Source organism: Amblyomma maculatum, chromosome 7 (assembly GCF_055883805.1).
Source record: "Amblyomma maculatum isolate TAMU_Amacu chromosome 7, ASM5588380v1, whole genome shotgun sequence".
Lineage (NCBI taxonomy): Eukaryota > Metazoa > Arthropoda > Arachnida > Ixodida > Ixodidae > Amblyomma > Amblyomma maculatum.
The window spans coordinates 85,319,347-85,341,646 of NC_139350.1; the positions used below are offsets into that span (position 1 = coordinate 85,319,347).

A 22,300-nucleotide genomic window follows, 5' to 3' on the forward strand; every position below is an offset into this window, starting at 1 on the left:
GTGGCTGCACTGCTAGAAGAAAGCACGCACTTGTCACACCGACAGTTGACGGAGCTAGATCACCTGCTGAGACGGTACGGTAGTACATTTTCTGAAAGGCCGGCAAAGTGTAACGTTGGTGAGCACAAAATCATCTTGCTTCAAGGAGGAAAATCTACCAAGGCGTATCCCTATTGTGTGCCGATGACTTGTCTAGACTAGAGAGTGGTATCTAGAGTGGACGGCTTGGGTCGCCGTTCATCGGGGTGTTGGAAGTTGTAACAAGCCCCGTTGGCTTGTTGAGTATGGGGAAGATCGCGGTGATTGTGCTAGTTACCTAATATTGGTGAGTGAAATTACCATGGTGGACCAAGGAACGTACAGGGCAGGGTCCTGCCTGTACTTGAGCGTTGAATAAGGACTGTTAGTTTGTCTGTGTGTATCAGTATCTGGCACTCCTGTATTCTATGTATGATGTGGTTTACGCGTGCTACCTTGTATTGATTTGTGTGGTGTCGTATACGCCAAGCAGTGCTGTTTAGAGTTTTGGCGCATGTATTAGTTACCATTTGCGAATGTGCACACGGGGTATTGCCGCTCAGGGCGCGCAGGCCTCTGTACGCAGTGTTGAATTATTGGTTTGCATGCTGCATTGGTTTCTGCTTTGTTTGGTGTACGCCACACCACAATGCCCCCCCCCCCCTTTCCCCCGTTAGAGGAGTTTTATGCTGAGCGTACAGCAAGTGTACGCGCAACATTCTCGATGGGGAGCAGTTAAGTTTGCGGGCTTCGCCCAAAGCGAGATTCCAAAGGGGCGTTCAAGGTCAAGGGGCAGCTTGACGCGGGCTGATTTATGACGGTTGCGCAGGCGACCGCTTCTCGGAAGTGAGTCCAGAACACATGGCAGCGGGCGAGGGAGGCAGAGCAGTGCAAGTAGGAGGCGCAGCGTGGTTGTGGGCTCGGCGCTAACTGCTATGTCTCCTGGTTCGAGTGGAGAGGACGTGGAGGCCATAAATCCCGAAATGCGGCGTAACACGGGTCTGGGGAGAATGCGCAGTTGACATGTCTTCACGGGAAGACGCCTGCACGTCCCTTTGAATCCGCCGCCCGCGCGCAACCGACCAAGGGCAAGGATCGGAATGTTTGGGCCTGAGGCTTGCGCGTGTGTGTTTTTATGTGGGTATTTTCGGAAGTGTAACCGTCGACGCCGTTTGTCTTTGCGACTGCTTGGCGCCGCTTGCGTGGGAGGATTTTGGAGAGGGAGTAAATCGCAGATGTATGTGTTAGCGTGCGCAACCACTCGCCGCTGAGTGCGTTCGTTGTGTTTGTTTTATATGACATGGCGTAGGAGAGGGGTATATGTGGCACAATGATCGGCCAGTCCATTTTGAAGCACTGCATGTTATTGGCCGCAAAGTGACTAGTCGTTGATTGGTCAACGGACTAAACTCGAATTTTGCGTAACGCTAAAGAAGCGAGCGTTGGACAGTGGGGATCAGAGGAGAGTTGGGCTCAGACGAGAGTCGATGGCAGACGGGTTGTTCGAGGAGGGAGGCTAGGCTGACGGAGGTCTCAAGGGACTCCGGCATAAAGTGTAGCAGAAGGCCAAGGCCTGATTCTGCTAGCCTCTGACTTCTTATCGTTCACCAGTTGCAGTTAGCCCTCTATGTTTTGATGTCGCGTCCGACGACATTATTGTAAATACGTTGATGTAAAAAGTGCAAATAAATGTGTACAGTCGAGAAGGGAAGTCCTCGTCTCCGCACCGCAATGTGTCGCTGAGCCACGGACGCAGCGGTGGTCACCAACACCACTCGGTACGAGCGAAGGCAGAAGAAACAGCAAAAAACACCTGCTGTGTATGGAAGCCCGTCGATTCCCTACGCCTTCGCCCGAAAAGGTTAACTGTGGCGATGTTATGTTTTGGTTTTGATGTGTTCTTTTATTTCAAGGGCACTTTGCGTTATCATGTGGCCAACCACACAACGTGGTCCAGCATGTACGGTATTTATCCTGCTTGATTTTTGAAAAAAGAAAACAGTTAATAGCGCCCGTCCTGTGTTTGCGTGCATGCATTCGTCCCCATATTTTTCGCGCTGTTCTTTTGTCACTTAGCCATGAACCAAACACCTCAGGCAAAAGTCTTGACTCATGTACGATGTCATAGCTAGCCATCGCTCGGCTGTTGAAAACAGAATACGAAAAAAAATCAATGTGAAAATATTTACTTGTCGTAGACGAAAACCACGCGGGTATTCAAGGACAGTAATCAAGGAAGTTATATAAGAGGACTTACTGTAATGTCTTATGTGTCATTACCTAAAACAAAAATGCACCCCAGATTTGTTGCCTATGACCGATGAATTAGAGCAAACTTGACCTTACTTCTACAAATACATTAAACAGCAGGTACAGTAAGACGATGACGGAAGAATAACTAAATAAATGAGCGCAGTTTCCAATGACATGCTTAGCTCCGGATTCAAGTTTCCCGCGGTCTTTAAGGAGTGGCTGGTTGAGTTCCACAGTCGGTGCACTACGCCGTTTCTCGTTTGCAAGCGACAGATTTGTGCGCAACTGTGCAGCGGATGAAGTAGATCGTATCCCCATGTTTCGTGTACACTTTGTGTTCTTCTCGTAAACGCACGTCGTGTCGACTTGCTCGGTAACGTGGTCGCATTGCGTAGCTGTGGCTGAACATTATCGCTGAGCCACTCTTTTCAAATGTACAGGAATTCACCGTCGAAACAACTGTCATCACTTTCCAGGCACGAAAACTGGAGAGGGTGGGCGTCTCGAGGTGCGCCTGATTGGAAGGCGGCTATACATGTACCAATTGGCAATGATATTGTCGACCGCCTAACCCATCCACCTCTTTTCGCAGGGGCTGAGAACCACCACGTGCAAGTTCTGCGCGGGTTCTCGGCCTACCGCAACTTCCGTGTGCTCGTGAGCGCCCGCAGAAGTAGCGCAACGCTGGCGCCCATGGCGGGCATCACCTCCATGAGCTTCGTCTGGATCATCATCGGCAGCACGCTCATACTGCGACCCTTCAACCTGTCGGGTGCGTACCCTGCCTAGGGGTGCTTGGAATGCTTCACACGATGCGCCAACCAAGTTCGCGCACGCGAAAGCCTGATTAGCGCTCATATATGTGATTCCTTCTAAATGCACTTGATCGCCCATCAGCAGAGAAGTGCGCCTTTCTTTGTCCTGTCGTAGCTTTTACAAGATCAATTTTGGCGTCAGCCGACGGCCTACTGAAATTCTGCCCGTGCGACAATTCAGCGCATGGAAAATTCTTAATTAACTGCTTCACTAGTTATGTCAGACCAACTCGCCCACCAGTTCTTGTTGTAGGCTATGAGAGACGCCCTAGTGGAGGACTCCGGAAATTTAGACCACCTGGTGTTCTTTAACGTGCACTGACATCGAACAGCACACGGATGCCACCCCGTTTCGCCTCTATCGAAACGCAGCCGCCGAGGCCGGCATTCGATCCTGCTTCCTTGGGCACAGTAGTCGAGCGCCATAACCAAGGGAACAGGGTAGGCAAAATTTCCGAAAAAAATCGATTTTTTTGTTTTTTTTTGTAATTTAAAATCTCTATTCTTTCCTTAACATAGCCCTGTCTTTCATTTGCGCGCACGCGAAATATGTACCTCAAAATCCACAGTTTTCGAAACCTAGGCAGCCTCCAGCCACACCCCCTTTGACACATGCTCGGGATCTGTGTCTTTCCTAAGCTAAAAAAAAAATAAAAAAATTCAGCGCCTATTTTTTGTCACGTTTAGCGGAATGGCAGTCACTCATCTGGCAACAGTGAAAACCTAGCTAGCATACTTCACGTAGCCAAACGAATCCTAAGACGCAGCTGGATTACTCGCAACGCGCGGCATTTTGCTTGTGTTTCGGCGTGTTTTCGCGGACATACGAGTTTGTTTATACCTTTGTGCTGGTTATTTAGCGGTAATGCAATGACAAAGTCAAAGAAGTGCTTTAAAAAACGTCTCTTCTACGGAAACCGGCATAAGTCGATCTCCAATGACGACAATTCTCCGCAACACAACACAGGAGTGGGCTCCGCGGCCACCACGTGCGCGTCTGCATCGAAGCTTTCGCACTCGGCGGAACGCTTCAAGAACCTAAAGGCAAGTGACAGTGACCGCGGTTATGGCCTGATTGACATTGACCTTCTCTCGTGTGCCGTTGCCAAAAGCTGCGCGTGTAAAGCGTGCGGTGGCGACATTCAGCTTGTTGAAGACGCTGTACGAAAAGGAGTTGCTTCCACGTTTTCCCTGCAGTGTGTAAAGTGCTCCTCAGCGCACCGGTTCGAGACACCGAGACGGACAACATCGGGCCTTTCCGAAGTCAATGGGAGGATTTTTTATGCATTGCGATGCATAGGAAAAGGAGCAGCTGCCGGGACTACGTGTAGCTGCCGGGGCTACACTACTGGTCACTAAGGAGGCCCGGAAAACAAGGCAGCTAGCGCAGAAAAGAAGTGTTGATGATGGAGGGGACTACCAGGCTGGTGGCTATTGAAAAAATGCGTGAGAATTTGTTTCTATAGTCCTATATTGCAATAAAGCTCTTTCTTCGACTTGAAAGCCAATTATCTCAAAACACCAAATTTTGCTGCATTTGACCCTTTTTTTAAGAAACTACAGGCGCAATGGAGATAAAAGTTTCCAGACATTAAGCAAACATTACAGATAGTCTACTGAACTAGGATTATAAATATTATTGCAGACGATTTGTATTTACAGGCTATTTACTGTAGATTATGGCTCTAAAATTTGGTGGGTCCAATAAAAAAAAGATAACAAAAGAACTAACCTTTAAAAAGAAATTATCCTAGTTCAGTAACACTACCTAACATTGCTGATTACAATGCCAGCACCGTTAATGTTTTAACCCCAGCAGATCATGAGAAAAAGTGTCACGAACATAGCCTAAAATGCATGGCAAGAATAGGACCTACCCTGTTCCCTTACATCGAGAACGGCGTCACTTAAAGCCATGAGTCACCACTGCGATTCTATGGACGCCGAATGGCACTGCAATCGAGAACCACCATGTGTGTCCGCCGTCTGACATATCTTATTGTATACCCTGCTTATGCTTTGAGTGTTGATATTCATTAAATGTGAGAAAACATGTTTATTCCAACTATTATTCATTTCAATATCACGAAAGAACCAAGTACTGTCGAACCTCGGTCTAACGAACACGGATATAGGACATTATCGGATAAAACGAAGTAAAATCCATTTTGCTTGGTATGTGATTTATTTCTATGGGAGTTCTTTCTACATAAAGAAACAAAAAGATCAAAACCTAACGGTAGATTGGATATAACGAAACAGTCATTTTGCATTAAAACGGCAAAATATATCAATTTTATTGCAGCTGATTTTGATAATATTCTCAGGAACGTTCCATTTCCCAATTCTTTGCAGGAAATCTTAAGTAGTTGAGAGAGGTTTTGAATGATCCCATGATTCAGTTTGCCATAAACAACTCCCTGGCAGTTGACGCCATCACTACAGTCATGCGAGTATTATATTTAAAAAAAGTAATGCCTAGTGACATTACGCATTGCTTACTTTTTTAGTGTTTTCGTGGGGGCGATACTTTTATCTAGTCGCTTCTCAGATGGGACTGAATCTTTACACGTCGGTCGCGTCAAGTCATGTGACAACAAGCATGACGTAGAGCCTACGTTACGGCTGCGTAGAGCCATCCTGAAGGCGCCTCCTTCCAGCCTCTGCGGGCGTTTAATTTTATTTCGTTCTCGGCAAAGACAGGGTGGCGTCAAGATGGTGGCCGCGCCCTCACATCATTTGTTTGTTTTTGTGTGTGTGTTGAGGGGGGGGGGGGGAGGGAGGGGTTTCCAACGCCGGATGGAGCAAGTGGGCAGCCTCGAGAGGGCCGAAGAGAAGCCGGCGAAACAATTTTCGCGCTTGTCTTGCTCGTTCCTACTCGCTTACGAAAGTTCTGCTGGGCAGCGCGTCGTTTGAAAACCTCGATCGGCTTGACGACCTGAACAATGCCATTGTAAGTGAAACACGGTAAATCTTGCAAGTAAGCATGTAGACGTTTCTGATCTTCGAGCTCGCTTATTTGCTAGCTCCCGCACTGCGTCTCTCAGCTCGTACGCACATTATGGCACGTACATATACACGTCTATCAGTGCAGTGTAGCAACCAGTGTGCATTAAAAGACGATTCGTTTCTTTTTTTCTCTAATAAAGTCGAAAATGCCTTTTGAACATCATACGCAAGGAGGGAATCTAGTCAGCAAGCTGAATAAAACAATGCTAGGAACATAACAAGTAATCATCTGTTCAGTGTTAAAACTTTGCCTCCCTTCCTATTTAGCAACCTTGGCCACACCATCAAGGTTAAAGATCCACATTTGCGCAATGTAAAATCGGGCAAGTTTGCGGGTGGCAAAGAAAATTGCGTTTTGTAGCAACTGATGAGAAAAAAAAAACGGAATTAACACAAAAAGCAGGCTTAATGCTAGGATAGTCGAAGTGAGGTAGGGCGGAAAAAAAATCAGAGGGGGAGGAGTTTGTGGAGGGAGGGTCGAGTTTAGATATGCTGTTCTGCTTCTTCAGAAGCTGAAATAATACGAACGAATGCGGCGGCGAGAGGTATGCTGGGTTACCTAACACTCTTACTATCATGAGAGCTTTTCAGCTGCGCGCGCACAGAACCCCCGAACCCCCTTCCCTGGTAACCTTCTCGAAAAAAACAAAAAAAAAAGCAAGTGAAGAAATACACGTGAACAATGATTGCGCAGCCATCGCGTACGCTTCCTCCATGTTCGGACTTCACTCCCCATCACCTACACCACCCGAGCTGGAGAGAGACAGCAAAAAATGTGAAAACAAAACGCGCAGAGAGAACAAGGTGGAGAAGGACAGCTCTACGTGGCCGCTACATAGGTCCTACATCGTCCTTGTTGTCGCGTGACTTGACGCGACCGACGTGGATCAGGTAGTGCGTCGCTGCGTTCGCCCTGTGCGCTCTCTCCCGACAAGGGACATAAGCTGTATGCCATTAGCTCAGTGTTACCGAAAAGAAGCAGTGTACGCGTCCTGATAACCACCTCATGTTACGAAATGCAAATATCTGATCTGTTGTACATTTCCGAGATCAGTGACTAGCAGATAATTAATCGCATTTCCTTAATGGTTACCGTAAAAAAGTGGTAACGTGAAAGACCCTGTGCTTCAGAAATTCTGCCGTGGGCATTGTCGGCGTTGTGGACGACAACATGACGGGCTTTCCTCGTGCAGGTGGTAGTTGACAGCTGTCATGACCAGGCACTGATTGATTGTCGGGTTGTGATATGTTACGAGACTGCATCACATAGCGAACTTGGCTGGAGGTGCCAGCTCGATCGGCTCCTTTGAGATCGGAGGAGAATCGAACACCCACAGGGAACCCTTGATGATTATGATGATGATAATGTTAGCTGGATCCTTGTATCAGGTGGACACCATTTTGTTGTCCCAGCCAATAAAAAATAAAAAAAAAGAATCCTGAGTCGCGCACCACCCCTAGGCCATGCAGGCACTTTCGTACGAGCGGATTAAGTGGGGTTTATAGTATCTATGTCGGGTGGTCTCTCATAGAATGTGGTAAGTTACGACTGTACGCCAATCAGTGTTTGTGGGATAATACGGGCAATAATTAATGTATTAGCGATTAACCGCGCAGTAAAGTGAATGTACACAAACGAAGACCCACAGGGGGGCCTTCTGACGGGGGACATTAACGCTGCCGATTTATAGTTTTACAGGCGGAGTTTACTTGCACCCCATGGTTGTTTTTCCCTTTATGAGCACTTTAGGCAACGTACCATGCAGCCGTGCCCTAAAGTTGTTCGTACTGCGCACTTCCAATCACCCGATGTGTAATACAAACAGCCCTAAAAAAAAGTGTGTGTGTGTGTGTGCGTTGGGGGGGGGGGGTTGGGGAGCTGTGTGAAGACATGAAAGTCTTCGAAGCGTGATTCAAGGATGCCTCACTTTTTGCCTTGCAGTGTCATGTCCATAGCGTACAACACAGTGCGAGTGGTACGGCGCTGTGGAAGCCAGAAAGACTGTACTGCTGGGAGGTACTTCAGATGCGCTTTCACAGCCACCAAATACTTCTACGTAGGGTATGTGGTTTTTTTTTACTCCTGTTGGTCCCTCTTCGGAGTCATCCGATGGAACCACGCTGACAGACGTGTGCAAGAAGGCCAGCGACTTGAGTTTTCTTTTTTTTTTGTTTGGTTGTACACTGACCAAACATTTTTCGTTTCTTTTTTATATGTTCGCAGGTTGCTACCACTGTACATGTTACTAATTCTAGTGATCAATGCCAAGTTCACTACACTGGGAAGTGGCCCCTCGTGGGCCATTGAAAGCCAAAAGTACCTCTCACAATGTGATAGGAGTTGGCAGTGGAATGTGCTCTTCGTCAATAACTTCATCGCCCCAAAAGACCAGGTAAGGCAGCAAGTTCTTGGGAGGAAAGCCGAGCAGTAAAAGAACATCAAGGGCATTCGTTCTAACAATCTCAGTAATGCTCATTGTAAATTGCCTGCATAAGTGGACCACTAAGAATGAATGCTAATGTGCTTCTGAGGAGCTGTATTTCGAACCATATCGCCCCATTTATCATACATTCTGCCCTTAGAAAGTTTCACAGTATGGATGAAATTGTTATACTTGTTCTAGGGCTCTAGCCAGATCTGAATGCGAAGGTTCTGTCTCCGCGAAATAAAAAGTGGCGGCAGTCAATGTCAAGCGTCCGCGACCACATGATAATTCGCCTGTACACGGCCCATGGCTAATTTTACCATCATAAAGTGGGATCCACAGTTACTACAAAATGGCTCCAATCACCATGGAACGCCATTCAGCCATATAAACGATCCTGAAATGACCTGATGGGTTGGCATCCTGAGAACACGGGCCGTAGCAACCTCACCTTTTATGGTAAAGCCTCCATCGTTGATGTGGCGCATAAGCCACGATACGGAAAGACCGTACATAGTTCGAGGTACAGAATATCAAACATAGGGCGAAATATGTTCTACGCCCGGTTGCGGCAAATCGGAAGACGCTCTTCAGTGTGCGACGGTCGCCGCAGTAGCGCCGCGCAGCGGCCGACATAATAGACTGGAACACAGCCATTCTCTTTCATGCTTAGTTTGGTTGGATCGAGTACGTACGTGACTCAGGTACGTTACAGTTGAAGAGGTAAAATATAATAATCCTGCTGTATATATTTTACAAGAAGAGCCCTGTACACACAAAACGGCGAAGACAGGAAACTAGAAGTTTACAGAAAATAATAATAAAAGCGAACAGTTAGCATTAACCAGCTATGCAAAAAAAAAAAAACCATTTCGTCGTCCCGTTGGTTTGGAGATTCACCCATGACGGGCCGGACAAAGCATCCTGTGTGCCACTTAAGCCTTGATTTCTCCGGTGATGTTTTGTGTATTACATTATGTTCAAACTGCGCTTCTTTGGTGACTGACAACAATGGTACCGTGCGTTTTAAGTGATTCCCAACTATACTCAATGTACGCTCGGTAGGCAAATATCCTCTTGAAGCAAAAAATCCTCGATATCATCGCCCTCATCCTAAAACTTTCAGTAACGAGTAGACGCCAGGCTTCCGACGGTGTGGTACATGTTCTCCGAGATTGCTTGGAGGCTGTGTGAACGGCACACGTGAACGAAGTGTTCTTGGGCAAATCAATGGAGCAGACATGTTATATTTGCGGTAGAAATTGGAGCCAGAAAATACAGACAACTAAACAATTCGGACATCGGTGTCGAGGTTTTGAGCGAAAAATGGCGGATATGACACTGACAGATGGTAGCTGCCAAGGCCGGCTACGGATCCTTGGATAGTTTCTGCGACATATCAGAAGGTCAATTATTTCCTATAATATAACGAGTCTAATAAATGATTAGGCAATTTCTCGAACTAAACAACGCGTGAAAAAAGCTTTACCCTGTTCCGCAATGTCTCGACAACCATTGCCAGTGTCGCGTTGAAAATACTCACCTGAGAAATTGTCACTCGGGGGAGGTTTCCGGTGTTATGGAAACAGCGCAAAATAAATGAGCAGAAAACCGCGAAACAAATCTTTAGAAAACTAGCAAGGCCCGATGGGCCATCTGCTGTACGTTCATCATGAGACAAATATGAATGCCGAGAAATACGCTTATGCGCCAATGCCATCTCGAAATATCAGCTGTATGCTACCCAAATAGAACGTTTGTGTATGTTGGATTTAAAATTGAGCTTTCGGATTAGTCAAAAACAAACGAGTATAAATTGAATCTGCCTTGGCGCTGAAGTGGATATTTCGGAACGCGGACGTGTTTTTTTTTTGCCGCAAGTATTCCACCTGATCGCGTTGTTACTATCGCCTCTGATTCGTGAGCATGGACGTGTTAGCTCATCTTTATGCCCGTTTGGTCGAATTAGCGAACTAAAGAGTGGCTCTCGTGTATAGAGCTGGAAATTGTACGGCAAATGAGGGGCTCATTAGGATGCATTTAAAGGAGCCAAGAGTCAAAGAATTCAAGGTAAACGCAGGGGATAGTTTTTTTTTAAATGTTTTGTAGTGGATATTGACAGCAATTATTCGTGTAGTGATTTTAATTAGAAAGAATATTAAATAGAAAGCGGAATAGAAAGGGGCGCGTTGTTTTTCCTTCTGCTTTCTATTTAATATTCTTTCTCCCTAAAATCAGCAGAGGAATAATTGCTGTCAATATCAAATACAAAACAAAAAAAAAACTATCCCCAGCGTTTACCTTGAGTTCTTAGACTGTTTTCTCATGTATGGAGTTTGATAGATGACGAAACACAGACGCAGCGCAGCGTGTTAGCATTTAGGAACGCTACTAGCTAAACTATAAACACGATTGTCTGGACCAGCATTGTGCGCGCTTAGCAGATGGGCCATCTGCGCAAATGCGGGCACGGGAGCTTGGATGTCATGCACAATACACGCGCAACCGGTGACTTGCACGAAAAAAAAAATAAAAATAAAGATACGTTGCCAGTTAGAAAAAAAAAAACAACGAAGGTCGAAGCCGATGAGCTTTCACCATGTGACCGCTTCGGAAATGCCTGAAAAACAGCACGCCAGCGTTTAATAAGTCGGCCGTCGTCGCCTACACATATTTCATGCACCAACAAATGCAGTCCTCGGTTGCGCGAAGAAAACAAATTATAAAAAGAGTATGAAAAGAAAATTAGTCGTATTTAAAACGTTGTAGGCAAGCATTTACTATGGCGACGGCGGAGCGACGCCTCCACGGAGGTTGTCGCATATTGCGCAACAACAGCTTCCACCTCTTCTGGCCATCATAGCGTGACATACGCCACGCGTAGAACATTGTGCGGTCCCAAATGCGCTGTGGGAAAAAGTGTTTATGTTCGTGAGAACACATTAGTTGCATAATAAAGCATGGTTGTAGCTTGGAAGAGAAAGAACACAATCGTCGCACACACGTGCGTGGCAGCAGCTGCATGCATTGCAAATGCAACAATTTGAAAAAGACAAAGTGCACCGACTAATGCTTATCGTGCGCATTTCTGAGCATCTAATTGCTATTAACCGTTTTTCTTTCTTTTTCAGTGCATGCCGCACACATGGTTCCTGGCCTTTGTCTTTCAAGCTTTAGTCTTCAGTATTGCAATCGGCTTCCTATTGATACGGTAAGAAGCCCAGGATGGGCGATCTGCGCTAATGAGAGTAAATACTGGTGCCTTGAAAACACTACGGCACAAAGAAGGAAACGCAAGAACGAATGCCACACCTTTCTTGCGTTTTCTTCTTTGCACCGTAGTGTTTTCAAGTCATGAACCAATCCGCCCCACAGGCTGTCATTCTGAATTCTGGTGCGTTCGAGCTACTGTAGCCCTGACAGAAATGTAGGTGACAAGCGCTTGTAGATCGCTGCTCATGGGTAGAAAGAAACTTAGAAACCACTCAAGATTTATTTTCGGCCACAAACGTGAAAAGAAAAAAATGTTTACGTAAACGACGACTGTGTATTTGTGCAGCGCTAAGATTAATTATTAAAGTACAGGTAATTCAGGCATAGCGGGGCGACTCGCTACCGTGATACAATTCTGCGGGGACTCTGCTGCTCCTGCGCAGTGACAAGAGTGTCCCCTTTGGTGCAGTGGGCGCATGCGAAAATGGGACCTCAATGAACCGTTTCAACTTGAGCGCATCACGCCGTGTTAGATATATGTAATGATATAAACCACCGGTAACCGGTAGCACGAGTTACGGGGTTAGATTGGCGTGGGCCACAAAGCGGTTGCTGTCGCACCGGCCTTTAGCCTATGCTGAGTCGCAGAATGAAGCATATGTGCAACGTGTGAATAATTTGGAATTTTTTTGCAGGCTGCCCAAGTTTGCAAAGGCGGGGCTTGGAGGGTGCATTTTTGCTTGCTCGCTGATCACTTTCATCATAAACAATGCCAACAACCTTGGACCTACGGCATTGCTCCGAGAACACACAGCAGGGTAATTACTGTCTTTGGACTTGCTGTAGCAGCAAATGCGCTGTTCTTTAGTGCTCCACTGGATTTTAACTGAGACTCTACTAAACGATATCCAGCGCCATATTGTACGCGTGCGCAAGGTCTCTAGTGCCTCTTAATGTAGTCTGTACAGGCAGTAATTTTTCATACCTTCCTGCGATATGATCAGCTGTGATTAAGTTTATTAATGCAAAAAGCATACGTTTTTGATAGAAACATGCGAACGTAGCATTAGAAAAAACAAAAAAAAAAACGTTCTGTTTACTGCACTCAAAGCTAAGAATGAGATTTTAAAATATATTTGAAAGGCTTGCGGGACTTGCCCCCTGCATCTGACGTCATTGCTTGTTTTCAGCGCTTCGCTGCCGAGTTAGCTTCAAAAGAGCTTCCCACCATTTCAGCAAGGCTCCTTACCACATCATTCCATCTTAACTGTGGTCTTAATTTTGGCATGCATATTAAATGGCCTAACATTTTCCACAGTTTAGAAACACTTTGCTGCCGGAAGAAAACAACTTTATTTAACTCGAGCGCAACGAGACCAGGCATACTGCAGGTCCCTCTGAGTGTGGGTTTGCCTTAAAATTACCCTGACTGAAATGCACTTCTCTAGGCAAAACTTAATTGGTTTTGAAGTTTAGCTAAGATAAGGCAGATAAGCGACTTTCTGCAATATTTAACACATAAAATGGCTATGATGGACAAATGTTCGTGACCTGCCCTATCAACAATCGCTCCAGAGCCTGGCGCCATCTGACTAATCTGTTCTTTTTTTCTCTCTTGGCTCTATTAATGAAGCTCCCGCCAGGCATATCATGATTCAATCGAAACCAACTTCTATACGAGGGGAGGACCATTCTGCTTCGGACTTATAACTGGGTACCTCCTCGCCCTAAAGCCAAGGCTGGGCCTTAAGAAGGTGAGTCAAGGGTGGCAAGGAAGGAGCGCACTGATTAAATTAGTCTCTCTGTACTCAATGTGGATGCATAAACTTCTGCGCAATAGAGAGGTCTATATGAGAGAGGAAGATAATCTGAGAACGTGCACAAGGACGCATTATCAGGCATCTACGACTGCACATGATAGAGCACTTCTGCAGCATCTGGCGCTTCGGTGGGAGCGTTTTAGGATAACTATTCGGAGAGGTAACGAACAGCATTTTTTCCACAAGGTTTATTTCTCAGGTGACCTTCCATACATGTAAAGTGCAGTGGTGTCTCGGTGCCTAGCCTATCATTTGTTTTAAATCCATTCGCATTTTTCAATGGTCCTGTATTGAAACAACAAAAATTTACCGCCATTTTGCACCTGTGCTACCCGTGCCGAACGGGCCTGCCGAGACGCCGTCCTTCTGACAGCGCAACCGTGACATTCGCAAGCACATACGCTAGACCAAGCCATCAAACGGAGGTGGGAAGAGCGAAGGAAGTCTTCCTAGCTCTCGCCGAAAAACTTGCTCAGGTTGCAATACGTTCTTTCAGGATCGATGACTCGTGTGTTGATAAAGCGTACGATTTGGAAAGAGCGGGGAAAAATAGAAATGAAACACAAATATGACAGTACGAAGTCTGCGCCCGTAGTGTCGTCCTACTATTGCACCAACCACCCATTCTTGGTAGATTACCACATTTGTGCAGATCCTGCTAAAACGGCAGTCTTCTACAAAACAGTCCTCTTCTGAATGCGCTCAAGTGCAGCCGAACGGGGGAGTGAGACGCAACGTGCCACCCTAGAGAACGATAATTGAAACTTCCTTGAGAACCATGTCTTCATCCTGAAAGCTGTAGAGGCAATCAAGGCACCCTATTGGTTGCTCGAGCACAGCACCACATTCTCTCCAGCCGGCGAACCCTGAAACGTATGTACATACGGGCGTGCGCAGGAGCAGGCGCTCGGCCTGTTCACGGTGGTATTTTCGCCACACGACGCAATCGGTCTGGCCGAAGCAAAACGGCGGTACGAGGTATTGTGTCCTGGGCCGCGACAAAACTCCACTTAAAACTAACGGCTGAGATCGATGCGCCCAATAAATGTGCCAACTCCACGACGAGTGAGTGGTATAGGAAAGGCGACAAGTGTGGGTCAACTTAGTAGGGAGAATCGACTGTTTCGGGTTTATCTCCTTTCTGCGACGACTGTTGTAGTTTTCACATTTCTTATATTTTAAACGAACAAGAAAGTGACGGAATGCGTGGGACGACTGCTCTGATATTGGATCGCATTCGTTGCTTTCTATTTGCAGGAGTCTTATAAAAACTGAGCTACGATTGTGTGGGGAGAAAAACGCCGTGTTCTGAAAAGCTCAAAAATATATATCGGATCAAGTCGTCGCTATTTACAACTCTCTCGCATTCCCAGCAACACGCGCCGAGGCGGTTTATTAGGTGGATGGCATATTGGTATACTGATTGATTTAGTTGGTAGTGTTTGACGTCCCAATGCGGCTCAGGCTATGAGAGAAACCGTAGTGGAGGGCTCCGGAAATTTCTACCGCCAGAGTCGATGTTCTCCCGTATACGGGCGCCTTGGTTTCCGCCTCCGTCGTAAAGCGATAGTCGCGGCCGGCTCAGCAGTCGAGCACCTTCACCACTGCGCTACCGAGGCGGGGCCGTTCGTCTGTTGGGGTGCGTTGATTTTGAAAAGACAACACAGTCCGGACGGGAAGTGGGCTCTACTTCCTGCGTCGACTGTCTCAGTTGGTACTGCGTTGTGCCTTCACATGCGGTTTAATAACTACTGTTTTATTACCTCAGCGTATATTGTCGAATGCTCGGAGTAATGCAATTTAAGCTTGGATAACGATGTTTCATGGCTTCGAAACAGATGGGGTTGTAATGTCAACAGTGTGCAGCCTTTTTTTTTTTAGGCTCCTTTTTTTTCCTCTTTGTTGCGATGATGTACACCTAAAATCGAGCTGAAAAGTTGCACGTTATTTTTTAGACTTTGCACAGAGCAATATATTCATTTAATAGTTAAGTTGTAGAGTCCAAAGCTGATTTTTGCACAGAAATAAAATAGAAGAATCGCATAGGAAATAGAAAAAAGTAGGAAAATCAAGCACTACGCCTGGTTGCGTACAGCTCTAAGCTTATCTGCATTAAGAATAAGCAAATGGGTTTTGGGCTCCTAGCGCACAGAGCATGCATACCCCATATTTTACCGGGCGTTTCAGCCGACAAGGATGCTTCGCCAAGAAGGAATATTTTTTTTTCGAAGCTTCTCATAATTTCTTGCCGAAATGGGCAAAATGTGCTTTAATGAGGTCGTAATACTATTTGAAATAACTAAGTACTGATACATCGCATGGGACTACCGACCACTACGATGAGCAAGTATGCTGCTTCATTCCACTGCATTGATGACACTTTGCATATTTTAAGCATATAGCTGATCGCCGGACTTGCCTCGCCGTACACGATGTGCTGCTGACTCGAGAAGTGCACTTCATGGTCAGTCGTCTGCTCGACAAAGAGTAGAGGAGAATATAGGAGTTCACCTTTTAAACGGGCGATAATATTTATCCATCTATGTACTAGCACCACTCGGCGCTGCTTTGGTAGCCTATTAGCCCGTAGAATACCCCCCCCCCCCCTATATGGCTTGAATACTATCGGTTGCACAACTAAAGCTTGTATTGAGTGATTGATAAGCGATTGATCGATAGATCTGTCCCTGATGTGCATGCACGGGAAAGCAGGTCGATGCGATGTTGTAACCAAGTGGTAAGAAGCCAAACACTGCTGGTGTTCACGTGTCCTTTCACTGGGCCGCATTCGCTGGTTGGATGCTGTCGCTGGTGACCATAGTGGTCATCACCCACGTTCCGTGGTTCTGGAACAAAGAGGGTCGGCACATACGGCCCGGTGGCGCAGAGTACGCCATCTACGATGCCTTCCACCGGGTCCTCTTCTCGGCGGCTATTGCCTACATCGCACTGGCCTGTGCCTGGGGAAGCGGTGGAGTCATCAAAGTATTCCTCACCTGGGCTGGCTGGCTTCCCATCAGCAGGCTGTGCTTTGCCATCTACATCCTGCACCCGTTCCTTATCTTCTACTTCAACGGAACGACGCGCGGCGTGATCTTCTATACAGTCAAGTTAGCGGTAAGGCTGTCGACACGTTCCACCATGGACATCTTCAGGATGCAGCGATTTGTGCCAGCTGTCGTTTTCACGTAATTTCCTGAAATGCTACGTCATCTTTCTGGCTGATATTTATCGGATGTCCAGTCGATCAATACTTCACCCGCTTGCTGTCGCATATGCGTTATTTTTTTCACCGTCCAACCGCATTACGTTGTTCTGTGTTTCTGGACATTCTCAAAGTTACGTAATTTAAGGACATTCACCAAATCTCTCACTCAAGCTATGGCATGCGTGCAAAAAAATTAGCAAGTTGCAAGAAGGAACATACAGCGCAAGTTCAGTTTTATTGGGGCAGCGCTGACATCCAATTTCGTTTTTATTTTTTTTGCTTCGACGCCGCTTCTGCGCTTGTTTATTTTGTCGTGCGTGGCGCCGGCAACAACTTACGTGCTGGTTAATATATATTGTACTTCTCTGGCATGAAGAACAGGAACGCTGTGTGGAACTCACCCTATATATATACTGCAAATGTACTCCTGTCAGCTGGGCTAACCTCTTGTGACAGCTTGTTAAGTGATAGAAGTGGGCACGTGTGTCAATTATATCGACCCTCTAGTAGCAAGCTAGCGCCTAGTTACTGCGAACTAAAAACAAAAGCACTAATCACACCAATGCACTTTCATTCTGGTGTAACGAGGGAATGTTCCTCGTGAAACTGAACCGCAAATATTTTATGCGAAGCTTGAGTTATAACCGCCAATTTCATTGGTGCCTACTGCACAGCTGAAAAATATTCGTTTCAATTCGCCAATATCAGAAGAACAAGCGCTGTTCCACACTAAATCACAGCCACCATGGTCGTGCACAAGTGACCGAATTCATGGCTCTGGTGACGCGAGGCCCCCCATGTCTACTCAGCCTTTTTTTCATGCCATTTGTCTTGTTGGCCTTTCTCTTCTTTTTTTGTCGCAGATGGAAGAACTCCTTTGGAACATAATGGCGTGCATCATAGTCAGTGTACCAGCGCACCTACTCTTCGAGGCACCATTTGTTCGGCTGGGCGAACAGTGTTCCCAGAAGGAAGACGAGGACTCGGTTTGCGAGTCGATGGACTCCATGGACATGGCTCTTCAGGAGAAGAACGCTACCTCCAAGTACAGTTGACTTCCGAGCTGGTCGTTCGAGAGACGTGTGCAGTGTCGTGTTCTGCCGGTTGCCTCCGCTGCCTTCGGTTGGACTGAAATACTCAAATGTTACCGCTGCCGTGCTTTTCCGTTATCGTTGTGAAATAAAAAAGCGCCGAGGGCAACCGATTGTACCAGCACCGATTGGTGATAAAACAAGCTTCGTTGTGCCTCTCTGTTGTTTAGCTGTGGATATCGCGTATTGAATCAAGGGATAATTATTCTAGTTATAGAATGAACATCATTTATCGTGTATGCATTTGTCACGACTGCACCTGTCGGGGAACGTCAGTGGTCATGGTATTCGGCTGTTGACTAATACGTGTGCGCGTGGTTTTGGGCATGATCTGTTTTGAACCCCGTATTTCCAGTACCATTCCAGTTCTCGGCAAAACCAACTGCAAATTGTGTGAGCGTGAAAATAGTGTGCTGAAGAGCAGGTTTGCTGTGAACGACTGTTGTTGGAATGAAGCGCTTTTTTTTTACCTTTTAAGGTTTGTTGAAGCAGGAATAGCCTTTTCCTTGGTTGAGTTTTGCACGGACTGCACCAACGCCGAATCCTATTCCTAGGAATAAGTACCACAGCAGTGTTGTTGTTTTAGTAGTAGTAGTAGTGTAGTAGTATTAGTAGTAGTAGTAGTAGCAGTAGTAGTAGTAGTAGTAGTAGTATTAGTAGCAGCAACAGTAGTAGTAGTAGTAGTAGTAGTAGTAGTAGTAGCAGCAGCAACAGCAGCAGTAGTAGTAGCAGTAGTAGTAGCAGCATTAGTAGTGGTAGTAGTAGCGGTAGTATCAACAGCAGCAGTGGTAGTGGTGGTAGTAGTAGTAGCAGTAATAGTACAGTAGGAGCAGCAGCAGCAGCAGTGGCAGTAGTAGTAGTAGCAGTAGTAGTAGTAGAAGTAGCAGCAGCAGTAGTAGTAGTAGTAGCAGCAGCAGCAGTGGCAGTGGTAGTTGTGGTAGTAGTTGAGTAGTAGTAGTAGTAGTAGCAGCAGCAGCAGTAGTAGTAGTAGTAGTAGTAGTAGTAGTAGTAGCAGCAGCAGCAGTAGTAGTAGTAGTAGCAGTAGTAGCAGCAGCAGTAGTAGTAGTAGTACAGTAGGAGCAGCAGCAGCAGCAGCAGTGACAGTAGTAGTAGTAGCAGTAGTAGTAGTAGCAGTAGCAGCAGCAGTAGTAGTAGTAGTAGCAGCAGCAGCAGTGGCAGTGGTAGTGGTGGTAGTAGTTGTAGAAGTAGTAGTAGTAGTAGCAGCAGCAGAAGTAGTAGTAGTAGTAGTAGTAGCAGCAGTAGTAGTAGTAGTAGTAGCAGTAGTAGCAGCAGCAGTAGTAGTAGCAGTAGAAGCAGTAGTAGTAGCAGTAGTAGTAATAGTAGCAGTTGTGGTAGTGGTAGTAGTAGTAGTAGTAGTAGCAGCAGCAGCAGTAGTAGTAGCAGTTGGAGCAGTGACAGTGGTAGTAGTAGTAGTAGTAGTAGCAGAAGCAGCAGTAGTAGTAGTAGCAGTAGCAGCAGTAGTATCAGTAGTAGTAGCAGTAGCAGCAGTAGTAGTAGTAGTAGCAGCAGCAGCAGTAGCAGTAGCAGTAGTAGTAGTAGCTGCAGTGGCAGTGGTAGTGGTGGTGGTAGTAGTAGTAGTAGTAGTAGTAGTAGTAGTAGCAGTAGTGGCAGTGGTAGTAGTAGCAGTAGTAAAATTTGCGACGTTTAGATTCGCTTAGGTCGATCAAGGCGCGTGAAAGCACTGTTACGCACGGTTTTGATTGGATGCCACTGAAATACTTTTCACAGAGTTGGTAAATTTTTAAGTTTTTTTTTTTGCTTTGGAAAAGTTCAGACCCATTACCTGTGTCTCGTCTTGATGGAGATCTACACGCACTCTAAATGGAACATAAAAGGAGACACTTATGTATTCGGTATGAATCCCTACCCGAACTAGCTCCAGCTTGACCACCAGACGAATGCGAATTGGGAAGCGAAGTGGTATGACACCACTGTGAACACAACCCAGCGAATGGTTGCGTCACCTTTTTGATAAGCAATCACTTCATGTATTTTTGTCACACGTCTTGTACATGCAACGACTGGGGCAAGTAAGGCTCTCGCCTTACAGTTCATTTTTGTAGCTGCGAAGGCAATGGTTACATCCGTGGTCCTCGGTTTACGCACAATGGCCCTAGACCAGAACCCGAAGGCTGACTCAATCCGGCGTAGCGGCTCGTTCAGCGATTGGTGGCAGCTCGATTCGGAGCCACTCCGCTACACAGTTTGAAACTCCGCTACACAGTTTGAAAACCGCCAGAATATCTATCTACTGCTGTGGTCGTTTAATAAGATACTCGCAGTGTGTCCTCGCCATATGGCTGACAGATGCAAGAAAATGCAACGATTCGGTGCCTAAACATTTATCAAAACAGGGTAAGAAGTAAAGAAACCAGACTGGGCAGCTCTGTTTCAATGCTGCGCCTTCTTGCGCTCATATCATAACCACCCAAGAGTGAGAGATAAAGAAAAAGTGGCATGTTTTATCGCGCAACTGTGGCTGACAGAGGACAGCAGTTTCAGCGAGCGTTCACTCGCCCTGATTTAGCGCATTATTTTTGGAAAGCGACCAGGGCAGCTCTAATGCTTCGCACCTGTTATGTTTTTTTAATATGCCTCTACTACCTAGCATAAAGCCACAGGCAGTTGTAAGCTGCCAGCGATATTATGCGAAAGATCCGAGCCGTACGACAGACATGCCCTCAAGGCATAAGAGTGTCTTATTCATCGTCCAAGGGTTCTCAAAGGCTTTAATTCAGTCTCGAAAGGTTCTAAGCTTATACCACGTCATATGGCGTCGCGCAATTCCTCGGCCATTTTCTGCAGAACAAGATATTATCGAAATAATAAGCCATAATATGTTGCTTAAGCGTCGCGCATATTAAATTGCATATTCGTTTTGAAACCTTTCCCATAATTCTTTTTCGGCTCTGTTGGAATGGTAATGTCCGAAGGTCGTGTCCAGCGGGGAGTTAGAACTTCTTTTCCAAAAAACCCCATAAACAATACAGATCTTCCAAACGGACGGCTTTACTGTGCAGTGTTGCCACCTTCGTCAGCTGGATTTTCTCAGGTGTGAGCAGAAAATTTTTCTTTCTTTCCCATGAAATATTTTTCCGTGAAACTATAATTTCAAATTGAAGACCTACAATCCAATTTATAGGAGACGTAGCACAATAAAATAAAATATAAATTCCGCGCATAATGTTGATCAAGGGTGTACTTCTTCATCGCGCCATCCCGAAGCTATCTGCAGGCTGACACAAGCCATAGAGTTTCTAAATATACGCTATTTAGAAACTGAGAGCTAGCGGCCTGCTCTTGATTTGCGCTAACCCTTCCCCGCTAACCCCTACCACGTATTTCATATGGCGCAGTTGAGGGGACCCAACCACGCGTCGCGAAATACACGGGTGCACTGTGGCGGCCTCAGCCCCAACGGCATCGGCCCGTCTAAAGGTACAAAGTTCTATCTATCGTTTGCGCTCATCGCTCGCCTCATGTTTTTAGCGAAGGCATGGTTTGTGGATTTTTGAAGCGAAGGCCCCACAACGCCAGGTTTTTCCTGCCGTCGGGTATGCACCGTTTTCACCTTGAGGGAGATTTTGAGGTGAAACTTCTGTGTTAAGCCTGGTGGTCGACATTGGAATTAGGGGCATTGTCCTGTAAGCCACCAAGTGGCCCGTGGCCACTGGCAAGATAAAGGTTACGTGACCTGGTTGTCGCCATGTCACTTTGGGGCATAGCCACGTAGGCCACCAAGTGATCCGTGACTACTGCCAAGGTAACGTGAGGTGACGTGAGTGTGACGCGTAAGTGTAGGGTGCTAAAGGGTAGATACTCGCACGGTCATGTTATTTAGCTCAAACTTCAGCGTTAAGCCTGGTGGTCGCCATGTGACTTTGGGGCAGTAACGCAGGCAAAAAGTGGCTCGTGGCCACTAGCACGGTCAAGGTCATGCGAGGGAACGTCAGTGATGTGAAAGTAGAGGGCGCTAGAAGGATGATACTGTCAAGGTCACGTGAGGTGACGTCAGTGTGCAAGTCGAGGGAGCTAGACGGGCGATACGTGTAAAAATTGGAAGCCCCGGGCTCCTGCCTAGGTTATAACACTGCGCGAGATGGACGAGGGCAAACACCCTGCTAAAGAAACGCGTCGGAAAGCGAAGAAGGCATGTCGGAATGAGGCCATGAAAAGATGGCGTGCCGAAGAGACCGAGGAAAAACGGGCTTTAAGTTTGGAGAAACGCACAATGTCTTTCATGCAAGCTTGGCAAACAGCCTACCATGTACATGATGCTTTCCCTTCCCTCCGGTGTTAACGAAAGTTAAACCACAAGGTATTTTATTTTCTCCTTCATGGCATCGCAGATGCCCAAATGGTGGCTGCTGTTTGAGTTTGAAAGTATACATTTCCTCGCATATAAGCCGCATGCATCTTTCAACTG

General features: G+C 46.4%; 1 pseudogene; it reads left to right on the forward strand.

Annotated features, from left to right (window-relative positions):
* The window catches only part of LOC146183834 (nose resistant to fluoxetine protein 6-like), a 43,275-nt pseudogene extending 25,320 nt beyond the window's left edge, over positions 1-17,955 (forward strand).
* Positions 17,956-22,300: the final 4,345 nt, after the last annotated feature.